The sequence below is a fragment of the Tachyglossus aculeatus genome, chromosome 18 (assembly GCF_015852505.1).
Source record: "Tachyglossus aculeatus isolate mTacAcu1 chromosome 18, mTacAcu1.pri, whole genome shotgun sequence".
In the NCBI taxonomy this organism is placed as follows: domain Eukaryota; kingdom Metazoa; phylum Chordata; class Mammalia; order Monotremata; family Tachyglossidae; genus Tachyglossus; species Tachyglossus aculeatus.
Window position 1 is genome coordinate 21949216 of NC_052083.1, and position 26087 is coordinate 21975302.

Consider the following 26087-nt stretch of genomic DNA (forward strand, 5'->3'; position numbering starts at 1 on the left):
CTCATTTTATAGTAATGGGCAGTACACCCGCCAAATAGTACCTGAATGGCCAGCCATGCTACAGAAGCTGGATACATGTGAGCCAGAAGGCTGGGCTGGGCTGGGGGTGGGCATTGTGCTCAGCTTACTTCTTCCTTTAGGGTGGTGAGATATGGTAACTGAGTCCACATGCAGACATGCGACCAGGGTGACTTTTCTGGCCCAACGGTCCAGCTCTTCTGGTGAAGATGCAAGTGAATGCTTTCAGAGCTCCAGCTTTCAGTGCAATTCGTCTTCACCACCACCACCACCCAGCCCACCCACGACGTTCTGCAACATTCCAGTGCTAATTAGCTCTTGGATCTGGCTTTCAGATTGGAGGTCTAAGCCTCGGGCATCCCATAGGCCATGTATGGCCGCTTGGTTCCATACTTTCAGCGCGACCACCCATCTCTCTGTTCGATCGTCCGGGGGCCCTTGCCGGCTAACCGGTTCCCTACCCACCAGGGCCATTGTTGCCGGAGTTAGTCTGCTCGAGTTCTACCCACCACGGTTCCAACGACCATGAGGTTGCTTCGCTAAGTCCATCGAGTGTGCGTGATCAAGCGAGCCTTTCCAGGATGGCTTCTCATAGGTATACGGCCCTGGTCCCTGGTTAACCCATTGTCCCCTGGGTAACCCATTGTCCCCATTGTCCTTATAGCTCGGTATTCCTTTGACAACTAAAAGGGGCATGCCCGAGATCCAGGAACCACTCATTCATTCAATCGTATTTATTGAGCGCTTACTGTGTGCAGAACACTGTACCAAGCGCTTGGGAAGTACAAGTTGGCAACATACCTGTGGCGTTTTCCCAGCCCGGGGGTACGATAACCATATTTGGGCCATGGGGAGGTGATCCAGGAAGGGCATCCCCCATTCAGCTTGATGGGTGCTGTTAATGCTCTCTGATCTTCATATCCGGCCGGTCTCTCTGTTAATCGGGTTGAGGTGTAGCCAGGCCGTGTCATTGATGATCTGCCATGACGCTCACACTCCAATCATGAGAAGTGCTCAGCAGGTGGCAGGTCACATGCACAGTGGCGTTGAATACCGTCACAGTCTCCCACATCCCATTGTATTTTCCGGCTGCTAATGCAGTGGCAGGCAACCATTGTCTTTTGGGGCGGCGTCCCACCATACGTCGGTTCCGCCGATCAACGTTACTGGAGTGTTGATGTTACCCACCAGCCAGTTATGGGCCACAGAATGTCATGTTGCATGACCCACTCCTTGACCTCGAGCTCCGTAAGTGGGTCCCCTGATCAGAATCTATGTAGGCCAGCAAGACGTATCCAGCCCCCATCACCTGAAGACCTTGAAGTAGAACCTTGAGTGACTGCTGCCACCGGGTAAGCGAACGCCATTGTCCTGTGAGTACGTCTTCTATGATGTCTATCATTTCCTCATCACCCCATTCTTCGTCTGGGTGCCAGGCACCCGGGTTCCAATTATAAGTGCCCATACTCTCGGGCAGCTCATCGGTCGGTGCTGTAGCTCTGCTAGTGTGCACCCCAAGACGACCCCCTTCTCGACTGCTTCTTCGGCGGTCTTATTTACCGTTTACCCACATAAAGCTATTTTGCCTCCTGGTTCTTGCGAGTCACTTTTGCGGCTTCGAGGGCCTTACTTTCATTTTCCAGCCCCATATTCATTTCATGTTGGCATGCAGTCTCGGCCAGCAGATGGATTCCACACAGATTCTTCCATCGCACGCAAATCAGTTGAGTGTGGGGATCAGCTGATGTCGGAAATTCTCCTTAAGTTTGCTAGCTCGGCCAGCAGGGGGCGCTTTCGCAGCTCCTCCCGTTCCCCTCAATCAACTGGTGCTTGGGGATTGGCTGGGGTCGGGGACAACCCTACAGTTCGCGAGCGCGGCCAGCAGAGGACGCCCTCGCAGCTCTTCCCCTTTACCTCACTCTCCTTAACTGAGAGGAGCGTGGGGATCGGCTGGAGCCGGGGACCCTTCTGCAGCTCCTGGGCTCGGCCAACAGAGGACATCATCGCAGCTCCTCCTGGACCACCCCCTATTCAGTGGAGCATGGGGATTTGCTGGAGCCAGGACCCATTCTTCAGGGTTCTGGGTGGGCCAGCAAAGGGCGCCCTCGCAGGTCCTCCCGTCCTCCCCACTTCAGTGGGGCCCGGATTTGTTGAGGCAAGGGATTTCCCTGCAGCTCGCGGGCCCGGCCAGTTGATGGCGCCCTCGCAGATTCTCCCGTTGCCCCCAAATCAGTGGAGTGCGGGGATTGGCTGTGGCCGGGGATCCCCTGCAGCTCTTGGACACAGTCAGCAGAGGGCACCCTCTCAGCTTCTTCCATCTCCTCCAAATCAACTGGTGCTTGGGGATTGGCAGAGGTCAGTGATTCTCCTGCAGCTCCCAAGGTCGTCCCCTTGTCCCCCTCTGTCTTTCAGCACTGGTCCCACTTTACTTCCTGACCCTGGTCCCCTTCTCCCTCCAGTCCTAGGTCCAATCTACCCCCCTGCCTTGGTCCCCATCTTCTGCCCAGACATGGTCGCCCTCTGACTGCCGGCATTGTTGCCCCGGTTACTCCCAGCCCTTGTCACCTTGTACCTCTCAGCCCTGGTCCCCCTGTGTCTCCCGGCACTGGTCCCCTTGTACCCGCCAGCCCTGGTCTCCCTCTTCCCCCAGGTCCTGGCCCCTTTCTCCGTCCCAGCCCTGGATCCCAACTACCAGCCTAGGTGCCCCTGTCTACAGGCCCAGGTACCCCTCTGCCTTCCAGCCCTGGTCCCCCTATCCCTCTCTGCCCTTGTCACCCCTGCTTCTCGAACCTGGTCCCCTTTGTCTCCCTTTCCTGGTCCCCCTCTGCCTCCCGTCCCTGGTCCACCATCTACCGGCCCGGATACCCCTCTGCCTCCTGACCCTGGTCCCCCCTGCCTCCTGCTCCCACTCTGATTCCCTACCCTCCCTACACGGCCCGGGTCCCCCTCTACCTCCCGGCCCTGGTCCACCCCTCCTCTTGGCCCTGATCCGCCCAGACACCCTGCCCTGGTCCCTTTCTCCTTCCTGGCCCTAGATCCCCTCTATCTACCGGACTAGGCGCCCCTGTCTACAGGCCCAGGTAGCCCTCTTCTTCCTGACCCTAGTCCCCCGTCTCCCGGTCCTGGTCCCCCTCTGCCTCCAGGCCCTCGTTGCCCTCTGCCTCCCGACCCTGGTCCCTTTAAGCCTCCTGGCCCTGGTCTCCTCTACCTCCAGGCCACTGGGTCGCTCCGGGCCTTGGTACCCCTGTTCTGCCAGCCCTGGTATCCCTCTATCTCCAGGCCCTGGACCCTCTCTCCGTCCCGGCCCTGGGACCCTCTACCTCCTGGCCTAGGTCCCCCTGTCTCCCGGCACTGGTCCCCCTGTCCACCGGCCCTGGTCCTCCTCTTCCTCCCTGATCTTGTCCCTCCCGTTTCTCGGCCCTACTCCTGCTTTGCCTCCAGGCCCAGGGACCCCTCTGCCTCCTGTCCCTGGTCCCCCTAGGCCTACCGGCCTTGGTCCCCCGTCTACCGGCCCGGGTATCCCTCTGCCTCCCGGCTCTGGTCCCCGTTTCCCGGCCACGGTCATCCTCTGCCTCCTGGCCCCGGTCTCCCTCTGCCTCCTGTCCCTGGTCTCCCTCTACCTCCAAGCCCTGACCCCTCTCTCCATCCCAGTCCTGGGACCCTCGACCTCCTGGTCGAGGTCCCACTGTCTCCCGGCCCTCATCCCCCCGTCGCCCGGCCCAGGTAATCCCTTGGCTCTCAGCCCGGGTCCCCCTCTGATTCCATGCCCTAATCACCCCCGCTTCTCGGCCATGGTCCCCCTTTGCCTCCCTTCCCTGGTACCCCTCTGCCTCCCTGCCCGGGTATCCCTCTGCCTCCGGGCCGTGGTCCCACCCCTGTATCCTGGCCCTGGTCCCCATCTGCCTCCCTGCTCAGGAACCCCTCAGCCTGCTGGCCTGGTCCCCCATCTACTGGCCCTGGTAACCCTCTGCCTCCTGGCCATGGTCCCCCCTTTCCGCCCTGTTCTGGTCCCCTTCTGCCTCCTGGCTCTGGGTTCTCCCTACCTCCCGGCCCTGATCCCCCTGTCCCCCGGTCCAGGTACCCCTCTGTCTCCAGGAACAGATCCCCCTCTGCATCCCTGCCCTTGTCCCTCACCGCTTCTCGGCCTTGGTCTACCTTTGCCGTCCGGCCCAGGTACCCCTCTGCCTTCTGGCCCTGGTCCTCCTCTTCCTCCCAGCCCTGGTCCCCCATCTCCCGGCCAAGGAACCCTTCTGCCTCCTGGCCCTGGTCCCCCACTGCCTTCTGGCCCTGGTCCCCATCTGCCTCCCTGCCCAGGTACCACTCAGCCTGATGGCCCTGGTCCCCCCTGTGCCTCCTGGCCCTGATCCCCATCTGCCTCCCTGCCCAGGTACCCCTCAGCCTGCTGGTCCTAGTCCCCCTCTACCTCCTGGCCCTGGTTCCCCATCTACCGGTCCCCCTCTGCCTCCCGGCCCTGGGTCCCCTCTACCTCCCGGCCCTGGTCCGCCTGTCTCCTGGCCCGGGTACCCTTCTAAATCCCGGCCCGGGTCTCCATCTGCCTCCCTGCCCTGGTTCCTATGTTACACCAGCCCTAGTTCCCCTTTTGTTCCACAAAGCAGGGGGACAAAGCAGGGAGCCGTGGGCTCATGTCTCCTTTCTAGACTGTGCGCCCACTGTTGGGTAGGGACTGTCTCTATATGTTGCCAACTTGTACTTCCCAAGCGCTTAGTACAGTGCTCTGCACATAGTAAGCGCTCAATAAATACGATTGATTGACAAGAGTAGGGAGGCAGAGAAATCCCCGTCTCTCGATCCTGGTCCCACTGTCTCCTGGCCCTGGTTTCCCTCTGCCTTCCGGCCCTGCTTCCCCTGTCTACCATCCGTGGTCCCCCTCTGCCTCCGGGCCCTGGTCCCCCTCTGCCTTCCTGCCCTTGTCACCCCCGCTTCTCGGCTCTGGTCCCCTTGGCCTCCCGTCTCTGGTACCCCTCTGCCTCCTGGCCCTGGTCCCCCCAGCCTCCTAGCCCTGGTCCTCATCTGCCTCCCTGCCCAGGTACTCCTCAACCTGCTGGCCCTGGAACCCCTCTGCCTCCTGGCCATGGTCCCCCCTTGCCGCCCTATCCTGGTCCCCCTCTGCCTACCGGCCCTGGGTTCCCCCTACCTCCCGGCCCTGGTCCCCCGGTCTCAAGAACCAGGTTCCCCTGGGCCTCCTGGCCCTGGTCCCCCGTCTCCTGGCCTAGGTACCCCTCTTCCTCCAGGCCATGGTCCCCCTTTGCCAACTCACCGTGGTCCCCATCTGCCTCCCGGCCCAGGTACCCCTCTACCTCTCGGTCCTGTCCCCCTGGCTCTTGGCTCAGATACCCCTCTGCCTCCTGGACTTGGTCCACCCCTGCCACCCTGCCCTTGTCCCCCTCTGCCACCCGGACCTGGTTACTCTGTGCCTACCAGCCCTGGTCCCCCAGGGCCTCCCGGTCTTGGTTTCCTTCTAACTCCTGGCCCTTGGGTGAGTCTCTGTCCAGGCCCTGGGTCCCCTCTACCTCCCAGCCCTGTTCCCCCTGCTTCCCGGCCTAGGTACCCATCTGCCTCCTGGCCCTGGTCCCCTCTGCCTACCCGCCCTGGTCCCCATCTGCCTCCTAGCCCTGGTTCCTCTCTGCCTCCTGGCACTGGTCCCCCTCGGCCTCCCGGCCCTGGTCCTCCTCTGCCTCCCTGCCCTTGTCACCCCCGCATCTCCACCCTGGTCCCCCTTTGACTCCAGGCCCAGGTACCCCTCTATCTCCCAGCCCTGGTCCGCCTCGGCGTCTATGACCTGGTGGTCCCGTGCCTCTCGGACCTGGTCCCCCTCTGCTTCCCTGCCCTGGTCCCCTGTTTCCCGGCCCAGGTACCCTTCTGCCTCATGGCCTAGGTCCCCCTCTGCCACCCTGTGCTGGTCCCTCTCTGCCTCCTGACCCTGGTCTCCTTCTACATCCAGGCCAGTTGAGTCTCTCCACCTCCCAGCCCTGGTACCCCATCTCCCGGCCTAGGTAACCCTCTGCCTCCTGGCCCTTGTCCCCCCTGCCTCCCCACCCTGGTCCCTCTCTACCTCCCGGCCCTGGTACCTGGCCCTGCCTCCCGGCCCCGGTCTCCCTCTGACTCCCTGCCCTTGTCATACCCGCTTCTCGGCCACGGTCCCCCTTTGCCTCCCATCCCTGGTACCCCTCTGCCTTCTGGCTCTGGTCCCCCTCTGCCTCTCGGCCCTGGTCCCCCATCTACCGGCCTGGGGACCCCTGTGCCTCCTGGCCCTGGTCCCCCTCTACCTCCAAGCCCTGGCCCCTCTCTCCGTCCGGGCCCTGGGACCCTCGACCTTTCGGCCTAGGTCCCGCTGTCTCCCGGCCCTGATCCCCCCGTCTTCTGGCCCAGGTAATCCCCTGCCTCCTAGCCCGGGTCCTCCTCTGACTCCATGCCCTTGTCACCACTGCTTCTCGGCCATGGTCCCCATCTGCCTCCCTGCCCAGGTACCCCTCAGGCTGCTGGCCCTGCCCCCCCCCACCCTGTCCTGGTCCGCCTCTGCCTCCCGGCCCTGGGTTCTCCCCACCTCCCAGCCCTGATCCCTCAGGCTCCCCGCTCAGGTACCCCTCTTCCTCCAGGCCCTGATCCCCGATCTCCAGGCCCAGGTACACCTCTGTCTCCTGGCCCGGGTCCTCCTCTTACTCCCAGCCCTGGTTCCCCGTCTCCCAGCCAAGGTACCCTTCTGCCTCCTGGATCTGGTCCCCCACTGCCTTCTGGCCCTGGTCACCATCTGCCTCCCTGCCCAGATACCCCTCAGCCTGCTGGCCCTGGTCCCCCTCTGCCTCCTGACCCTGGTCCCCCGTCTACCAGCCCTGGTACCCCTCTGCCTCCTGGCCATGGCCTACCCCCCCGCCGCCCTACCCTGGTCCCCCTCTGCCTCCCGGCCCTGGGTACCCCTCTGCCACCAGGCCCTGGTCCCCCATCTCCTGGCCCAGGTACCCCTCTATCTCCTGGCCCTGGTCCCCCTCTGCCTCCAGGAACAGCTCCCCCTCTGCTTCCCTGCCCTTGCCCCCCACCGTTTCTCAGCCCTGGTCCCCTTTTGCTTTCCGGCTCAGGTACCCTTCTGCCTCCTGGACCTGGTCCCCCACTGCCTTCTGGCCCTGGTCCCCATCTGCCTCCCTGCCCAGATAGCCCACAGCCTGCTGGCCCGGATCCCCCCTCTACCAGCCCTGGTACCCTTCTGCCTCCTGGCCATGGTCCCCCTCCCCTGCCTCCCTACCCTGGTCCCCCTCTGCGTCCAGGCCCTGGTCCCCTATCTCCCGGCCCAGGTACCCCTCTGTCTCCTGGCCCTGGTCCCCCTCTTCCTCCCAGCCCTGGTCCCGGTCAAGGTACCCTTCTGCCTCCTGGACCTGGTCCCCATCTGCCTCCCTGCCCAGGTACCCCTCAGCCTGCTGGCCCTGGTCCCCCTCTACCTCCTGGCCCTGGTCCCCTGTCTACCGGCCCTGGTACCCCTCTGCCTCCTGGCCATGGTCCCACTTTGCCACCCTGCCGTGGTTCCCCGTACCTCCCGACCCTGCTCCCCCAGTCTCAAGAACCAGGAACCCCTCTTCCTCCTGGCCCTGATCCCCATCTGCCTCCCGGCCCTGGTCCTCCTCAGCATCCCGGCCCTGGTCCCCTTCTGCCTGCCTCCCTGCCCTTTTGACCCCCGCTTCTACCTTCCAGCCCTTGTCCCCCTATCTCCCGGCCCAGGTTCCACTCTGCCTCCTGGCCATGGTCCCCCTCTGCCTACCCGCCCTGATCTCCCTCGGCCTCTCGGCTCTGGTCTCCCTGTCTTCCGGCCCAGGTCCCCCTATGCCTTCCGATCCCGGTCCCCCATACTTCTTGACCCCGCCCTACCTCCCGGCCCTGGTCACCCTCTGCCTCACATCCCTGATCCCCCGTCTCTCGACCCAGTTACCCCTCTGCTTCCCGGCCCTGGTACCCCTGTCTCCCGGACCAGGTATCCCTCTGCCTCCCTGCTCTGGTCTGCCTCTGCCTCTCTGACCTGGTCGCTCTCTGCCTCTCGGCACTTGTTCCCCTCCTTTTCTCAGCCCTGGTCCCCCTGTCTCCCGGCCCAGGTACACCTCTGCCTCCCGGTAATGGTCCCCCTGTCTCCCGGCCCAGGTACACCTCTGCCTCCTGGCCCCGGTCCCTCTCTGCCTCCCCGCCCCGATCCCCGTCTGCATCCCGGCTCTGGTCCCTCTGTGCCTCCCGGCCCTGGTCCTCCTCTCCGTCACGGCCCTGAGTCCCCTCTACCTCCAGACCCTGGTCCCCATTTCCCGAGCCAGGTACCCCCCTGCCTCCTAGCCCTGATGCTCTCTGCCTCCAGGGCCTGGTCTCCCTTGGCCCCCCGGCTCTGGTCCCCCTCTGCCTCCCTGCCCTTGTCGCCCCCACTTTTCCGCCCTGGTCCCCCTTTGCCTCCTGACCCTGGTTCCTCTGTCTCCCGGCCCTGGTCCCCCTCTGCCTCCCCACCCTGGTCCCCTTCTAACTCCCATCCCTGGTCCCCCCTGCCTGCCCTGGTCCTCCCCTGCCTCTCGGGCCTGGTTCCCCTCTGCTCCTGGCCCTGGTCACCCTCTGCCTCCCGGCCCACGTACTCCGCTGCAACCTGACCCTTTTCCCCCTCTGCATCCAGGCCCTGATCCCCCTGTCTCCTGGCCCAGGTCCCCCCTCTGCCTCTGGGCTCTGATCACCCTCTGCCTCCCCATCCTGGTCCCCCTCTGCCTCCCTGCCTCGGTGCCCCAGCCCCTCGGCCCTGGTCCCCCACTGCCTCCTGGCACAGGTACCCCGCTGCCTCCTGGCCCTGGTCCCACTCTACCTCCCGGCCCTAGCCCCCCTGTCTCCCTGCCCAGTTACCCTTCTACCTCCTGGCTCTGGTCCCCCTCTGACTCCTGGCTCTTGTCACCCTCTGCCTTTCCCACTGGTCCAACTTTACTTTCAGGCCTTGCCCCCCCTCGACCTTCTGGCACTGGGTTCTTTCTCCTTCCAGCCCTAGGTCCAATCTACCTCCCTGCCTTGGTCCCCATCTTCTGCCCGGATCTGGTTGCCCTCTGCCTACCGGCATGAGTGCCCCGGTTACTCCCAGCCCTAGTCGCCTTGTATCTCTCGGCCTTGGTCCCCCTGTGTCTCCCGGCACTGGTCCCTTTGTACCTGCCAGCCCTGGTCTCCCTCTTCCTCCAGGCCCTGGCCCCCCTCTCCGTCCCAGCCCTGGATCCCCTCTAATTACCAGCCTCGGTGCCCCTGTCTACAGGCCCAGGTACCCCTCTGCCTCACAGCCCTGGTCCCCCTCTCCCTCTCTGCCCTTGTCACCCCCACTTCTCGGACCTGGTCCCCTTTTCCTCCCGTCCCTGGTTCCCCTCTGCCTCCCGTCCCTGGTCCACCGTATACCGGCCCGGGTACCCCTCTGCCTCCTGACCCTGGTCCCCCCTGCCTCCTGGCCCTGCTCCCACTCTGACTCCCTACCCAGGTCACCCCCTGCCTCCCGCCCCGGGTCCCCCTCTACCTCCCGGTCCTGGTCCACCCCTCCTCTTGGCCCTGGTCCCCTCTGTCACCGTACCCTGGTCCCCCTCTGCCTCTCATCCCTGGTTCCCCTAAGCCTGTCAGCCCTAGTTCCCCCTTTAGTTCCAAGAAGCCGGGAGACAAGGACAGGGAGGCAGAGGAAACCCTCTGTCTGCCGGCCCTGGTCCCCGCTTCTTGGCCCTGGTCCCCCTCTGCCACCCGGCCCTGGTCACCCTCCGCCTCCCTGCCCTGGTCACCTTCTGCCTCTCTGCCCTGGTCTCCCCCGCCTCTCAGCCCGGGTCCCCCTGTGACTCCCGGCCTAGGTACCCCGCCGCATCCTGGCCCTTTTCCCCCTCTGCCTCCCGGCCTTGCGTCCCCTCAACCTCCCGGCCCTGTTCCCCCAGCCTTCTGGCCCAGGTACCCCTCTGCCTTCCCGCCCTGGACCCCGTATGCTTCCCAGCCCTGGCCGGCCTCTGCCTCTCTGACTTAGTTGCCCCCCACCTCTCGGCCCGGGGTCCCCTCTGCTTCTCTGCCCTAGTCCCACTGCCTCCCAGCACAGGTACCCCTCTGCCTCCCGACCCTGGTCCCCCTGCCTACCAGCCCTGGTCCCCCTCTGTCTCCCGGCCATGGTTCCCCTCTGCCTCCCTGATCTTGTCCCCCCTGCTTCTCGGCCCTGGTCCCCCTATGCTTCCGGGCCCAGGTATCCCTCTGCCTCCCTACCCTGGTCCCTTTAGCTTGCCGGCACTGGTCTCCCTCTACCTCCAGGCCACTGGGTCTCTCTCCGTCCTGTCATGGGTCCCCTCTACATCCAGGCCCTGGGCCCCCTGTTCTATCTGCCCTGGTCACCCTCTACCTCCAAACTGTGGTCCCCCTGCCTACCAGCCCTTTGTCCCCCTCTGTCTCCCGGCCATGGTTCCCCTCTTCCTCCCTGACTTTGTCCCCCCACCCCCCGCTTCGCGACCCTGGTGCCCCATCTACCCGCCCGGGTTCTACCTCCTGGCTCTGGTCCCCCCCCGGCCTCCTGGCCCTGGCCCCCATCTGACTCCCTGCCCAGGTACCCCTCAGCCTGCTGGCCCTGGTCCCCCTCTACCTCCTGGCCCTGGTCCCCCATCTACAAGCCTTGGTCCCCCTCTGCCTCCTGGCCATGGCTCCCCCCGCCACCCTGCCCTGGTCCCCCACTGTCTCCCGGACCTGGGTTCCCCCTACCTCCAGCCCTGGGCCCCCAGTCTCCCCGCCCAGGTAACCCTCTGCCTCCTGGCCCTGGTCCCCATCTGCCTCCCTGCTCAGGTACCCGTCAGCCTGCTGGCCCTGGTCCCCATCTACCTCCTGGCCATGGTCCCCCATCTACAAGTCTTGACACCTCTCTGCCTTCTGGCCATGGTCCCCCCCAACACCCTGCCCTGGTCCCCCTCTGCCTCCTGGACCTGGGTTCCCGCTACCTCCAGGCCCTGGTGCCCCAGTCTCCCCGCGCAGGTAAACCTCTGTCCCCTGGCCCTGGTCACCCATATCCCGGCCCAGGTAACAATAATAATAATAATAGTATTTGTTAAGGGCTTGCTATATGCAAAGCACTGTTCTAAGCACTGGGGAGGTTACAAGGTGATCAGATTGTCTCACATGGGGCTCACAGTCTTAATCCCCATTTTACAGATGAGGTAACTGAGACACAGAGAAGTTAAGTGAGTTGCCCAAGGTCACACAGCTGACAGTTGGCGGAGCCGGGATTTGAACCCATGACCTCTGACTCCGAAGCCCGTGCTCTTTCTACTGAGCCACGCTGCTTCTCGGTACCCCTCTGTCTCCTGGCTCTGGTCCACTTCTGCCTCCAGGCCCTGGTCCCCCTCTGCCTCCCTGCCCTTGTCCCCTGCCCTTCTAGGCCCTGGTCCCCCCTTTGCCTTCGGCCCAGGTACTCCTCTGCCTCCTGGCTCAGGTCCCCCTCTTCCTCCCAGCCCTGGTCCCCCATCTCCCGGCCAAGGTATCTTTCTGCCTTCTGGCCCTGGTCACTACTACTGCCCTGCCCTGGTCCCCCTCTGCCTCCTGGCCCTGGTCCCCCTCTACCTCCCTGCCTTGGTTGCCCCCTGCCTCACGTCCCTGGTCCCCTTCTGTCTTTCGGCCCTAGTTCTCCTTTACTTCCAAGAAGCAGGGGGATACACGGGCAGGGAGGCAGAGGAACACCCCCATCTCCTAGCCCAGATACTCCTCTGTCGCCTGGCCCTGGTACCCCTCTGCCTCCAGGCCCTGGTCTCCCTCTGCCACCCGGCCCTAATCTCCCTCTGCCACCCGGCCCTTGTACCCCCCTGCCTCCTAGCCTGGTCCCCCTCTTCCTTCCATCCCTGGTCCCCTGTCTACCGTCCCAGGTAACACTCTGCCTCCTGGCCCTGGTCCCCCTCTGCCTTCCTGCCCAGAAACCCCTCTGCCTCCTGGCCCTGGTCTCCCGCTGCCTCTCGGCCCAGGGGCTCTGGTGCCCCTCTGCCTCCGGACCCTGGTCCCCTGTGCCTGCCAGCCCTGGTATCCCTCTACTTCCAGGCCCTGGCTGCTCTCTCGGTCCCGGTCCTGGGTCCCCTCTACCTACCGGCCCTGGTACCCGTTTCCCAGTCCAGGTACCCCTCTGCCTCCCTGCCCTGGTCCCCCCAACTTCTCCACACCTGTACCCCTCTGCCTCCCGGCCTAGGTACCCCGCTGCCTCCTGGCCCTGGTCGGCCTTCTCCCGGCCCGGGTACCCCTCTACCTTCCGGCTCCAGTACCCCTGTCTCCCGGCCCTGGTGCCCCCTGTCTCTCGGCCCTGGTCCCCCGCTGCTGCTCGGCCCCTGTCCCCCTGACTGCCGGCACAGGTACCCCTCTGCCTCCCAGCCATTGACCCCATAACCCGGCCCAGGTACCACTCTGCCTCCTGGCCCTGGTCCCCCTCTGCCTCCCTGCCCTGGTCCCCCCTGTCTCTCGGCCATGGTCCCCCTCTGCTGCTCGGCCCTTGTCCCCCTGACTGCCGGCACAGGTACCCCTCTGCCTCCTGGCCCTGTTCTCCCTCTGCCTCCCTGCCCCGGTGCCCCTCGACTTCCAGGGCCTGGTCCCTCTCCTTCACAGCCCTGGCTCCCCTCTACCAACCGGCCCTCGTCCCCATAACCTCCGGCCCAGGTACCAGATGACCTCCGGTCCCTGGCCCCTTTGTTTCCCAATCCAGGTACCCCACAGCCTCCCAGCCCTAGTCACCCTCTGACTCCTGACTCCCGGCCCAGGTCCCCCTCTGCCTCCCAGTCCTGGTCTCCCTCTGCATCCCTGCCCTGGTCCCTTCCGCCTCTCAGCCCTTGGTCCCTCTCTGCCTCCCGGTCCATGTACCCCACTGCCTCCTGACCCTGGTCCCCCTTTGCCTCCCAGCCCTGAACCCTGTCTCCCAGCCCAGGTGCCCCTCTGCCTCCCGGCCCTGGTCCCCCCCGCGCCTCAACCCTGGTCCCCCTCGGCCTCTTAGCCCTGGTCCCTCTGTCTACGGGCCCAGGCACCCCTCTACCTCCCGGCCCTGTTCCCCCCCCCCCGATCTTTTGGCCCTGGTCTCCCTCTGCTGCTTGGCCCTGGCCCCCTGACTGTCGGCCCAGGTACCCCTCTGCCACCTGGCCTTGGTCCCCTGTCTCCTGGCCCAGGTACCCCTCTGCCTCCTGGCCCTGGTCCCCCTCTGCCTCCCTGCCCTGGTCCCCCTCTGCCTCCCTGCCCTGGTCCCCCCAATCTCTCAACTATGGTTCCCCTCTGCCACTCAGCCCTGGTCCCCCTGACTGCCAGCCCTGGTACCCCTCTGCCTCCTTGCCTTGGTCCCCCTGTTTCCCAGCCAGGGTATTCCTCTGCCTCCTGGCCCTGGTCACCCTCTGTCTCCCCACCCCGGTCCCCCTCTGACTCCCAGCCCCGGTCCCTCTGTGTCTCCCGGCCCTGGTCTCCATCTACCTCCAGGCCCTGGGCCCGCTCTCCTTCCCAGCCCTGGTTATCCTCTCCCAACCGGCCCTGGTCATCATGCCTTCCGGTCCAGGTACCCCACTACCTCCGAGCCCTGGTCCCTTTGTTTCCTGGTCTAGGTAACCCTTTGCCTCCCGGCCCTGCTCCACCTGTCTCCCGGCCGAGGTACCCCTCTGCCTCCTGGCCCTGGGCCCCCTCTGCCTCCAGGCCTTGGTCCCCCTCTTCCTCCCGCCCTTATCCCTCATCTCCCGGCCCAAGTAATCCTCTGCCGTCTGGCCATGGTCACCTTCTGCCGCATGGCCCTGGTCCACCTCTGCCTCCCTGCCCTGGTCTCCTTCTAACTCCAGGTCCTTGGGTCTCTCTCCATCCCAGCCCTGGGTCCCCTCTGCCTGCCAGCCCTGGTCCCCATCTTCCTCCCGGCCCTCGTCCATAAGTGCCTCGGACCTGTTTTTCTTCTACCTTCAGGACCTTTGGTCTTTCCGCCTCCCGGTCCAGGGTCCCATCTACCTCCCGGCCCTGGTCCCCCTATGCCGCCCTTTCCTGGTCCCCCTCTGCTTCCCGGCCCTGGACCCTCTGTGCCTCCAGGCCCTGGTCTCCTTCTACCTACAGGCCCTTGGTCTCTCTCCTCCCCGGCCGTGGCTCCCCTCTACCTCCAGGCCCTTGGGTCTCTCTCCTCCCCAGCCATGGCTCCCCTCTGCCTCCAGGTCCTGGTCACCTTGTCTCCCAGCCCAGGGACCATTCAGCCTCCTTGCCCTGGTCACCTTGTCTCCCAGCCCAGGGACCATTCAGCCTCCTTGCCCTGGTCCCTCTCTGCCACCCTGCTCCAGTCCCCCTCTGCCTCCCGTGCCTGGTCCCCCTTTTTCCAGCCCTGGTAACCCTCTGCCTCCGGGGCCTGGTCCCCCTCTACCTCCCGGCCCTGTTCTCCTTCTACATCCAAGTCCTTGGGTCTCTCTCTCCGTCCTGGACCTGGGTCCCCTCTACTTTTCGGGCCTGGTCCCCTGTCTCCGAGCCCAGATATACCTCTGCCTTCCGGCCCTGGCCCTGACTCCCTGCCTTGCTTCCCCCTTCTTCTCTGCCCTGGTCCCACTCTGCCTTCCGGCCCAGGTACCCCTAGGCCTCCCGGCCCAGGTATCCTTCTGCCTCCTAGCACTTGTCCCCCTCTGCCTCCTGGCCCTGGTCCCCCTCTGCTGCCTAGCCCTGGTTCCCCTCTGCCTCCCGGCCCTGGTCTCCTTCTACCTGATCTCTCTCCGTCCTGGACCTGGTGCCCCTAGCTCCAGACTCAGATACCCCTCTGCCTCCCTGCCCTGGTCCCCCTCTGCCTCCTGACCCTAGTCCCCCTATCTCCCGGCCAGGTACCACTCTGCCTCCTGGCCCTGGTCCCCCTGTATCCCGGGCCGCGTACCCCTCTTCCTCCTGGCCCTGGTCCCTCTGTTCCCGGTACAGGTACCCCTCTGCTACCCGGCCCTGGTCCCCCTGTCTACCAGCCCTATTCCCCCTCTGCCTCCCGGCCCTGGTCCCCCTCTGCCTTCCGGTCCTGGTACCCCATCTCCCGGCACCCTTATACCTCTTGACCCTAGTCCCCATCTGCCGCCCTGCCCTGCTCCCCTTCAGTCATCCGGCCCTGGCTCCTCTGTGCCTCCCTGCCCTGGTCTCCCTCTACCTCCAGGCCCTTTGGTCTCTCTCCGTCCCTGCCCTGGACCCCCTTTACTTTCCGGCCCTGGTACCAATGTCTCCCGGCCCAGGTATGCCTCTGCCTCCCGGCCCTGGTCCTCCTCTGCCTACTTGCCCAGGTACCCCTCTGCCTCCTGGTCCTGGTCCCACTCTGTCAACCTGCCCTGGTCCCCCACCCCCGGCTTCTCGGCCCTGGTCCCCGTCTTCCTACCGGCCCTTGTCCCCCCCGGCCTTTCAGCCCTGGTCCCAATTTACTCTCTGGCCCTTGTCCCCCCCCCGCCCCCTCGAATGTTCTGGCTCTGGTTCCCTTCTCCCTCCGGCCCTAGTTCCCCTCTACCTCCCTGCCTTGGTCCCCATCTTTCCCCCGGACCTGGTCCCTCTGCCTACCAGCTCAGGTCCCCCTCTGCCTGCCGGCCTTCATCTCCCTCTACCTCCTGGCCCTGGCCCTTCTCTCTGTCCCGGCCCTGAGTCCCCTCTACCTTCAGGCTCTGGCCCCCTGTCTCCGGACCCGGTACCCCTCTGCCACCTGGCCCTGCTCCCCCTCTGCCTCCCGGCCCTGGTCCCTCCCTGTCTTTGCGCCCTGGTCACCCTCTACCTCCAGGCCCTGGTCCCTCTCTCGTTCCCGGCACTGGGTCCCCTATACGTTCTGGCCGTGGTCCTCCTGTCTCCCGGCCCAAGTACCCCTCTACCTCCTGTCCCTGGTCCCCATTTCCTAGTCCAGATACACCTCTGCCTCCTGGCCCTGGTGCCCCTCTGCCTCTCTGACCTGGCCCCCCATGCTTCTCAGTACCTGTACCCCTCTGCGTCCCGGCCCAGGTACCCCACAGCTTCCCGGCCCTGGTCCCCCTCTGCCTCCCAGCCCTAGTTCCCCTCTGGCTCCCAGCCCTAGTTCCCCTCTGCCTCCTGATCCTAGTCCCCCGTCTCCTGGCCCTAGTCCCCCTCTGCCTCCAGGCCCTGGTCCCCCTCGGCATCCCCGCCCTTGTCCCCCACCACTTCTTGGCCTTGTTCCCCCTTTACCTTCCGGCCCAGGTACCCCCCTGCCTCCTGTCCCAGGTCCCCCTCTTCCTTCCAGCCCTGGTACCCTCTCTACCGGCCCAGGTGCCCCTTTGCCTCTTGGTCCTGGTACCCCTCTGCCTCCAGGTCCTGGTTGACATTCTCCTGGCCTAGGTACCCTTCTACCACCCTGCCTTGGTCCCCCTGTTTCCCAGTGCAGGTATCCTCTGCCTGCTGGCCGTGGTCCCCCTCTGCCTCTTGGCCCTGGTTCCCCTCTGCCTCCCCACCCTGGTCCATCTCTGCCTCCTGGCCCTAGTCCCCCCCGCCCTCGGCCCTGATCCCCCCCACCTCTCGGCCCTGGTCCCCCCCGCCTCTCGGCCCTGCCCCCCCCCCGCCTCTCGGTCCTGGTCCCCCTATTACCCAGCCCAGGTACCCTCTGCCTCCTGGCCTTGGTCCTCTTCTGACTCCTGGCCCTGATTCTGCTCTGCCTCTCAGCCCTGGTCTCTCTGTGCCTCCTGGTCCTGGTCTCTCTCTACCCTCAGGCCCTTGGGTCTCTCTCCATACCGGCCCTGGGACCCCTCTACCTCGCCGTCCTGGTCCCTCTGTCTCCTGGCCCAGGTTCCCCTCTGCCTCCATACCCTGGTCCCCCTGATCATTAGCCCTGATCCCCCTCTACCTCCTGGACCAGGAACCCTTCAGCCTCCTGGCCCTGGTGTCCCTCTGCCTCCGGGCCCTGGTCCCCCTTTGCCTGTCAGCCCTGTTCCCCCTGTGCTTGCCAGCCCTGGTCTCCCTTTACCTCCAGGCCCTGGCCGCTCTCTCGGTCCGGGCCCTGGGTCCCCTCTATCTAGTAGCCCTGGTCCCCGTTTCCCAGTTCAGGTACCCCTCTGCCTCCTGGCCCTGGTACCCCTCTACCTCCCTGCCCTGGTGCCCCCGACTTCCCAGCACCTGTGCCCCTCTGCCTCCCGGCCCTGGTCCCCTTTCCCAGTCCAGGTACCCCTCTGCCTCTTGGCCCTGGTCTCCCTCTGCCTCCCTGCCTTGGTACCCCCTACTTCTCACCACTGCACCTGTACTCCTCTGCCTCCTGGCCCAGGTACCCCTCTACCTCCCTGCCCTGGTCCCCATTTCCCAGTCAAGGTACGCTTCTGCTTCCCGGCCCTGGTCCCCCTCTGCCTCCCAGCCCTGGTCCCCCCAACTTCTCAGCACCTGTACCCCTCTGTCTCCCGGCCCAGTTACCCTGCTGCCTCCTGGCCCTAGTCCGCCTCTGCCTCCCGGCCGTGGTCGGCCTTCTCCTGGCCCAGGTACCGCTTTACCTTCCGGCTCTGGTCCCCCTGTCTCCTGGCCTTGGTCCCCTCTGGCTCTTTGCCCCGGTCCCCCCCTTCTGTCGGAACTGGTCCCCCACTGCCGCTTGGCCTTGGTCACCCTGACTGCCGGCCCAGGTACCTCTCTGCCTCCCAGCCGTGGACCCCGTCTCCCGGCCCAAGTAATCCTCTGCTCCTGGCGCTGGTCCCCCTCTGGCTCCCAGTCCTGGTCCCCCTCTGCGTCTCTGCCCTGGTCTCTCCCACCTCTCAGCCTTGGTCCCCCTCTGCCTCCCGGCCTATGTACCCCTCTGTCTCCTGGCCCTGGTCCCCCTCTGCCTCCAAGCCCTGAACCCCGTCTCTCAGCCCAGGTACCCCTCTGTCTCCTGGCCCTGATCACCATCTGCCTCCCAGCCCTGGTCCCTCCGTGCCTCCGTGCCTCTGGGCCCTGGACCTTCTGTGCCTCCTGGTCCTGGTCTCCCTCTACCTTCAGGCCCTTGGATCTCTCTCTCCATCTCGGCCCTGGGTCCCCTCTACCTCCATTCCCTGGTCCCTCTGTCTCCCGGCTCAGGTACCCCTCTAAGTCCTAGCCCTGGTCCCCCTCTGCCGCTCTGCCATGGTCTCCCTATGCCTCGCGAACCTGGTCCCTCTGTGCCCCCTACCCTGATCCACCTGTCTCCCAACCCAGGTACCCCTCTGTCTTCTGGCCCAGGTCCCCCTCTACCTCCTGGCCCTGGTCCCTCTGTACCTCCTAGTCCAGGTCTCCCTCTACCTTCAGGCAATTGGGTCTCTCTCCAGCCCAGCCCGGGGTCCCCACTACCTCCATGCCCTAGTCCCCCTGTCTCCCGTCCCAGGTACCTCTCTACCTCCCAACCCTGGCCCCCGGGTCTCCTGGCCAAGGTACCCCTCTGCCTCCCGGCCCTGGTCCCCCTCTGCCTCCCAGCTTTGGTTGGCCTCTGCCTGCATATCCTGGTTCCCCCTGCTTATCTGCCCCGATCCCCCTCTGCCTCGATCCCCCTCTGCCTCCCGGCCCTGGTCCCTTTCTGCCTCCCAGCCATGGCCCCTCTGCCTCCCGACCCTGGTCTCTCTGTACCTTCCGGCCCTAGTCTCCTATTGCCGTGGGTCTCCTCTACCCATCCTCGCCCTGGGTCCCCTCCACAACCCAGCCCAGGTACCACTCTACATTCCGGCGCTGGTCCCCCTGTCTCCCGGCCCAGGTATCCTTCTGCCTCCTGGCCCTGGTCACCCTATGCTTCCCCATCCCAGTTGCCCTCTGCCTCCCGGCTCTGGCCCTCTGTGCTTCCAGGCCCTGGTTCCTCACTCCTTCCCAGTCCTGGGTCCCCTCTACCAACAGGCCCAGGTCCCCATGTCTTCTGGCACAGGTACAACTCTACCACCCAGCTCTGGTCCCCATTTCCCGGGCCAGGTACCCTTCTTCCTCCTGGCCCGGACCCCTCCGCCTCTCGGCCCTGGTCTGCCTCAGCCTCCCAGCCCAGATACCCCTCTACCTCCCGGCCCTGGTCCCCCCTCTGCCGTCCGGCACTAGTCCCCCTCTACCGCCCTGCCCTGGTCCCACTCTGCCTCCAGGCCCTGGTCCTTCCGTGTCCCCCGGCCCTGGTCTCCTTCTACCTCCAGGCCCTTGGGTCTCTCTCCGTCCTGGCCCGTGGTCCCCTCTACCTCCCAGGTCTGGTCCCCATCTCCAGAACCAGGTACCCCTCTGCCTCCAGGCCCTGCTCCTCCTGACTCCTGGCCTTGGTCCCCCTCTGCCTTCTGGCCTTGGTCCCCCCTCTGCTTTCCTGCCCTGGTCCCCCCTGCCTCCTGACCCTGGTCCCCTTCTTCCTTCCTGCCCTGGTCCTCCCCGTTCTCAGCCCTGGTACCCCTCCGCCTCCCTGCTTTGGTCCCACTCTGCCTCCGCGCCCAGGTACCCCACTACCTCCTGGCTCTGGTCAACTTCTGCCTCCCAGTCAAGGACCCTGTCTCCCAGCCCAGGCGCACCTCTGTTCCCCGGCCCTTGACCCCCTGTCTCCCAGTCCAGGTACCCCTCTGCCTCCCGGCCCTAGTCCCCCTCTGCCTCCCGTCACTGGTCCCTCTGTGCCTCCCAGCCCTGGTCTTCATCTACCTCCAAGCCCTTGGGTCACTCACCGTCCCGTCACAGGGTCCACTTTAACTCCTGGCCCTGATCCCCCTGTTTCTCGACACACATACCCCTCTCCTCCTGGCCCTGGTCCCACTCTGCCTCTCCGGCCTGGACCCCCTCTGCCTCCCAACCCTGGTCCCACTCTGCCTCCCAGTCCTGGATCCCCCCCGCCTCTCGGCCCTGGTCCCCCTCTGCCTCCCATCCCTGGTCCCCCTCTGCCTCCCGGCCCTGCTCCCCCTCTACCTCCCTGCCCCGATCCCCCATTTCTCGGCCCTGGACCCCCTCTGCCTTCCAGCACAGGTATCCCTCTGCCTCCCGGCCCTGGTCCTCCGTCTCCCGGCCTTGGGTCCCTTCTACCTCCCGGCCAAGGTACCTCTCTACCTTCTGGCCCTGGTTCCCCCGTCTCCCGGCCCAGGTACCCCTCTGCCTGCTGGCCCTGGTCCCCCGCTGTCTCCCGGCCCTGGTCCCCCATCTCCCAGCCCAAGTACCCCTCTGCCTCCCTGCCCTTGTCCCCCTGTCTCCTGGCCCAGGTATCTGACACCCGTCGTCCGGGGACGGGTTCGTTCAGTGATCGGCGAGGCGAGAGAGAGAGAGAGAGGCCGGGGACGGAAAGCCTGAGTTTTATATAAAATTTATTCCACGAGGCGAATTGAATTTATGTAATTGTTTCGGCCCAGTGGATTGAACTTCCCTTTCGGGAGGAATATAATCAATTGGCAATATTAGAGGTTCCCTACACGGGAGGAACACAATCATACGTAATCGCGCGTGGGTGAGGTGGCTAGCTCTTACCCATGTGCACTTCCCACTCGGGAAGAATCCACTTACTTTCCCAAATGGGAAGAATTCATTACATTACCTGCGCAAGTGGTGGGCAGCTAGCTCTCACAATGTGCTCTCCCTACATGGGAGGAATCCACTCATGATTCCCATCAGCAGTGGGGTACCTGGGTCCCACCCACGAGACACTCACCCGTCCCGCGGCCCTTGCCTCAGTGTGTTGTTTCTGGTTGTAGAGCGGGCATCTGGCCTTCTGGGCAGAGAGACACGTGGGCTGCTGCTGCTGCTGCTGCTGCTGCTGCTGTTGCTGCTGCTGCGGCAGCTGCTCCTCCTGCTGCTGCGTGTCCTGGTATTCTGACCCCAAAGGTCAGAGGCGACAGGTATTTATTGCCTGTGCCCCTAGGCCATTCCAGCTTCCGGCCACAGTCTACCCAATCTCTGCCCTCCCCCCTCCTCCATACCTAATTTGGTTGGCATAGGGGCGAGGGACACCTTCTGTATTCCCGGCTTAGGCTGTCAATCTGGCAGATTTGGTCGTGGGGGCAGTATCCCACCCTCACTTCTGAGTTCCTCCTGCTGGTTCAGGTGGTCACGATAGCTTTTGACCTTGAGATGGCCGGTACCCCAGGGTCACCTCGGGACATACCAGCCCTTGGCCCTTGCCATCTGTGCCCACCTGACCCCACCTCTTCCTGCATCCCCTCCGGGTCGCATAGTGGTGGGGTTGCACTGGAAGCCGTGCCTTCCGGCGCTGTCCCTTCCCTGACCGCATGGGCTGATAACCTCCCTGGCTAGCCACAGAAACCAGAAAAGCAGATCCATGGGTTGAGGCAGAGGACATTTCCTATCCCATGGCCAGGGGCAATAGAAGGCGGCGCCCCGCCCTCAAGGGGTGCAAGTAGGAAGTTTGGAGGTATGGAAGGTGGTCGGTGGCCCACCATGGTTTTGAGGCACTGCACTGAGGAAAGGGGCCAGGAATGGTTGAAGTGGCCGCTGCCCACAGATAGAGCAGTGTAGCACTGGGACAGATAATAAGCCCCTCCCTTTCTAGCACAACGGTCTTAAGATAGCACACAGAGGCAAGAGCTGGGGCGACTGTAGTGTTTGTCACACCTTTGTGAAAAGGGCTGAGCAACAGCAACTTAGTAACCACCACCCTCTCACTAAGCCCACCGCCAGGAGCAAAAGTAGCAGCAACCCATGGAACAGTGAGCTTCCCTCCTCAAGTCTAAAGAGTCCATAGAACCAGTACAAAACTCCTCTGGTGGTGTGGACTCCTCATTAACTGCATGGTACACTGCCAAAGATCATCGTGTCCAATTGTCCAGAGCCACTGGAATGAGGGGGCAAGAAGCACCGGTCATGTTGGAACAGGACCAGGTCACCTGGTAGAAATAGGTTCCCTTCCCTGATGCTGTCACACCATGGCAAAGACTGAAGACAAGCTCTCTGGGAGGCAGTTCAGTGATGATTCTTTTTTTGGGCCTGTCTGGAAGTCAGGCAATCCTGACCATAGAATTGTGAGGCAGAGAAGTACCCAGGAGCATCATATAGCCAGATACGATTGATAAAGTTTGAAATGATAGCTTTTTCCTAATAATATTAAACAATTATTCTTAACTCATTTTTAGAAACTACTAACAATTTTAACAAATTTTCCAATTACTCTTCTGTTGCTTTCCAAATCCTTGGGATATGGTGACTAAACCTTTCCAGTCCCTTAAAAGGAAACAATCGCAAAGACAAAGTAGACATCCAGATCTGTACATATGTATGATACCGAATAACATACAACTGCTTTTTGCCCATTAGCTAGGCTGTAGCTTGTGCAGAACTTGCATTGTAAACCCTGAAAAATGGAGATTTTATATTAAAGACCATCTGAATCAATTTAACAAGAAAAGCTGAACAAACCCCAGTTCTAATACATATAATTTATAATATGCAGCAATTAAATCTGGACTTTGCGTGTTCTAATATTTAACACGTTAAATGACGAGCAGGCCAAGCAGTTTCACAGAGTGATGTGTCGTCATCCCCCCTCTCCCAGGTGTGATGTCTGCAAAAGAGAAGGGTCTAGGTCTTGGAGGATCTCCAAGCCTCTACCAAAGTTAGTGGGCAGCCCTCATTGGTATTAGCTGCACAGGTTTGCCCAGTCAGATTCATTTATCATTTCAAATATATCAAGATGACTTTTGTATTTGATTTAGTTTTACCGTTTACAAAGTTAGCGAAATTTAAGGCAGTGGCATTTCAGATATAATGATTAAATCACCACCTCTCCAGTTGTTCCTAGGTTGGGAGAACAATGGCAAGTTCACTCCCAATTCATTCGTAATTACCGCTATTGTAGTTTCTAGGGGGAGGTGCCTTAGACTGAGGAAGGCAGCCATTCACTAAGAGGAAGGCAACCCTTTGCTAGAGGGAGGTGCCTTCCCTCAAAGGAATTACCTTTTGATCTTCCAATCTGATAGCTCTCGCCCTGAAGGCAAAGTGGTTAAGTTTCCTACCCCATGCTTTAGCTTGCAAATTTCTTGAGTAGCTGGGTGCTCAGGTGACCAGAAGGTTCCCCCATTTCCCAGTAACCCCAAATATGGAGGTTGGCCTCCTTGCCAAGCATCCTTCCTCATCATCATTATAGATACCCAGGCCCTGGTGTCTACCGGTAAGGAGACTTTCCGAAGATCATTTACTAGGACGGTCATATGCGGGGGGGGGGGGGGGGGGGGGGGGAAGCACCCGGGTTGCGAGAGGGCCACGGCCGCCGTCCAACAGCCAGGTCCGCCGGATTCCCCTTCTAATTTCCCCGCTCTGTGGTGGTTGGGGCCGTTGGTCTACCTTCCTGAGTGAGCAGCTTCAAGATATGTGTGGGCAGCCCATCCAGCTCGTCTGTAGGAAATCCAGATTTCCTTACTATAACCATCAGTGTGCCTTATGCAAGAGTTTCTGAATTTGATGTGTACTTTGAAGGGTCAGATTTCAAATTTTATGCTAAACCTTATTTTCTCAGGCTAACTCTTCCTGGAAGGATTGTGGAAAATGGAAGAGAAGCAGCATCCTATGATGCAGATTAAGGAGTTTTTACAGTTCGAATGCCCAAAGAGACCCCTGCCCAGCATTTTGAAGGACTCAATATGCTGACAGCACTTCTGGTACCAAAGAAATCAAGGCCCGCAAAACCTCTTGTGGAGGAGATAGGCACTTCTGAGCTTTCTGAGCAAGAGCAGGAAGAAGAAGAATTTGATTGGGAAATTGAGCAGGTTCCCTATGAAGCACCTACAGAAAACATTTTAAATATACAGTGTCAGTATGGATTTGGATATTTACGATCAGGAGTGTTTCAACGACTTCAGGATGAATTGAATGATGTTGTTGGCGTTAAAAACCCTGACTTAACTCCTGTCATTGAACGCAGACAGAAACGCTTGGCTGCTGAAGAGGCCAAATTTGATCCCGATCATTACTTAGCTGATTTTTTTGAAGATGAGGCAATTCAGGGTTTGTTGAAGTATAACTCCTGGTGGACCAATCTTTACACAAAAAGTATGGCTTCCGTGGAAAAGAGTCAGGAGCCCGGTAATCAAACTGAATTAGTTTCTTTTTCTGAAGAGGAGAAATATCAGCTGAGAAATTTCACAAATAAATCTCATCTGTTGGATAAGGGAGCACATCATCAAGTATACCTTAGGTTGATTGACATTCTTTTGGCATATTCCTATGAAATGTGTATAACTGAAGGAGAGAAGAATGTTGAATCCTCATGGAACATCAGAAAACTGAGTTCAACATTGAGTTGGCTTGAGAGTTGGACTAGTGTTCACGATGTCCTCGTTGCCTTTGGAAGAAGTTTTATGTTATCCACTTTACCGACACTTCAAGCTAGTGACCAAGGCCCAAAGGGATACGATCCAGATATTGCAGCTAGCCCAGCCCGCACCCTCCGCTCCTCTGCCGCTAATCTCCTCACCGTGCCTCGTTCTCTCCTGTCCCGCTGTCGACTCCCAGCCCACGTCATCCCCCTGGCCTGGAATGCCCTCCCTCTGCCCATCTGCCAAGCTAGCTCTCTTCCTCCCTTCAAGGCCCTACTGAGAGCTCACCTCCTCCAGGAGGCCTTCCCAGACTGAGCCCCCTCTTTCCTCTCCCCCTCGTCCCCCTCTCCATCCTCCCCGTCTTACCTCCTTCCCTTCCCCACAGCACCTGTATATATGTATATATGTTTGTACATACTTATTACTCTATTCATTTATTTATTTTACTTGTACATATCCATTCTATTTATTTTATTTTGTTAATATGTTTGGTTTTGTTCTCTGTCTCCCCCTTCTAGACTGTGAGCCCACTGTTGGGTAGGGACTGTCTCTATATGTTGTCAACTTGTACTTCCCAAGCGCTTAGTACAGTGCTCTGCACACAGTAAGAGCTCAATAAATACAATTGATTGGTTGATTGATTGATTGATTAACAACCTCCATATGATCATCTGTTCTCCTGAGCCCAACCCTCCTGAGCCAACCTGCCGTGGGAGTCGGTGGGTATAACTTTTGCTATTCGTTGGAACCAGCTTTGCCCTCCTGAATCCCAGGCCTTTCCTAATCATGGCTGCTACACGCCGGGTAATCGGCACCTTAGGGGACTGGAACAGGGACCAGTCACTGTTGACCACATTGGCCAAAGTGCTCCAGGTTTGTACCCCAGTGGCCCTGTCCCTCAAATGGTGGGCCAGCCCGCGCTCCGGCCCTGGGGGTGCACCCATTACTATTGCACAAAGTAGGCCCTCTTGGGCGGGGAGGGACCAGGGGCTTGGTTCCTGAGTTTTCTCCCTCTCTTCCACGAGTTGTTCAATTCCGAGCACCAGGAGATGCTGGTTTAATCAATCAATCAATCAATCAATCAATCATATTTATTGAGTGCTTACTGTGTGCAGAGCACTGTACTAAGCGCTTGGGAAGTACAAGTTGGCAACATATAGAGACAGTCCCTCCCAACAGTGGGCTCACAGTCTAGAAGGGGGAGAAGTCTACAAGGGGGGGTCGGTCCAGCGGAGGGTGCCGGCCCTTCCCTGTTCACTCTGGGGGACTGTCCGAGTCCAATGTACTGTGAGGGTCCAGAGGGTACTGATGGCGGCGGTTGTTCCGGATGGCCACCAAGTTGCCGGGCGACTAAAGAATTAGTCAGACAGCATGTGACTGCCGAAAGTTTTAATAAAGTTTTATTGGTAAGGCCGAAGACCGAATAGGGGGTAACGCACCCGGCAGGCTCATTCCCTTAAGGGAAAAGGCCCCGAGTGCCCAATTCAGCGGGCTTATATACCGCTGTTGCTGATCACAGTGATTGGTAGATTTGAAAACAGTGGGGACTGGATTGGTGCAGATTTGGTACAGAGCTGGGCCGAGTCTACCTCCTTATTTGGTTTGGTTCCTGGACCCAGCCAGTGTGCTGCAGGGTCTAAGGCCCATACCAGATATGGCAACAGAACCACGTACATTCAAGCAATATCTGCAAACTTTCCATGGTGCATGAGGGGGCCCCCATCATTCCCCCCTCAAAGACATACGACCCTTATTCCTAAGGGGTTGCTGAGGGTCGATGGTCCATCTTCTGGAGCAGCTTCATGCTGACAGTGGGCGATAAACTCATAACTAGATGTGTTCAGGGTCGTATGGGTGTACCGCAAACCGGCCGTGAGCTCTATGGCGAGATGGCGGTGGTGTCACGGTCGGGGTGATTTCTCGTAGAGCCTGTAA

At 61.7% G+C, this 26087-nt stretch overlaps 1 pseudogene; it reads left to right on the forward strand.

The window, feature by feature from the left end:
- The first annotated feature begins 1113 nt into the window (after positions 1 to 1113).
- Positions 1114 to 26087, forward strand: LOC119940048 (annotated as a pseudogene).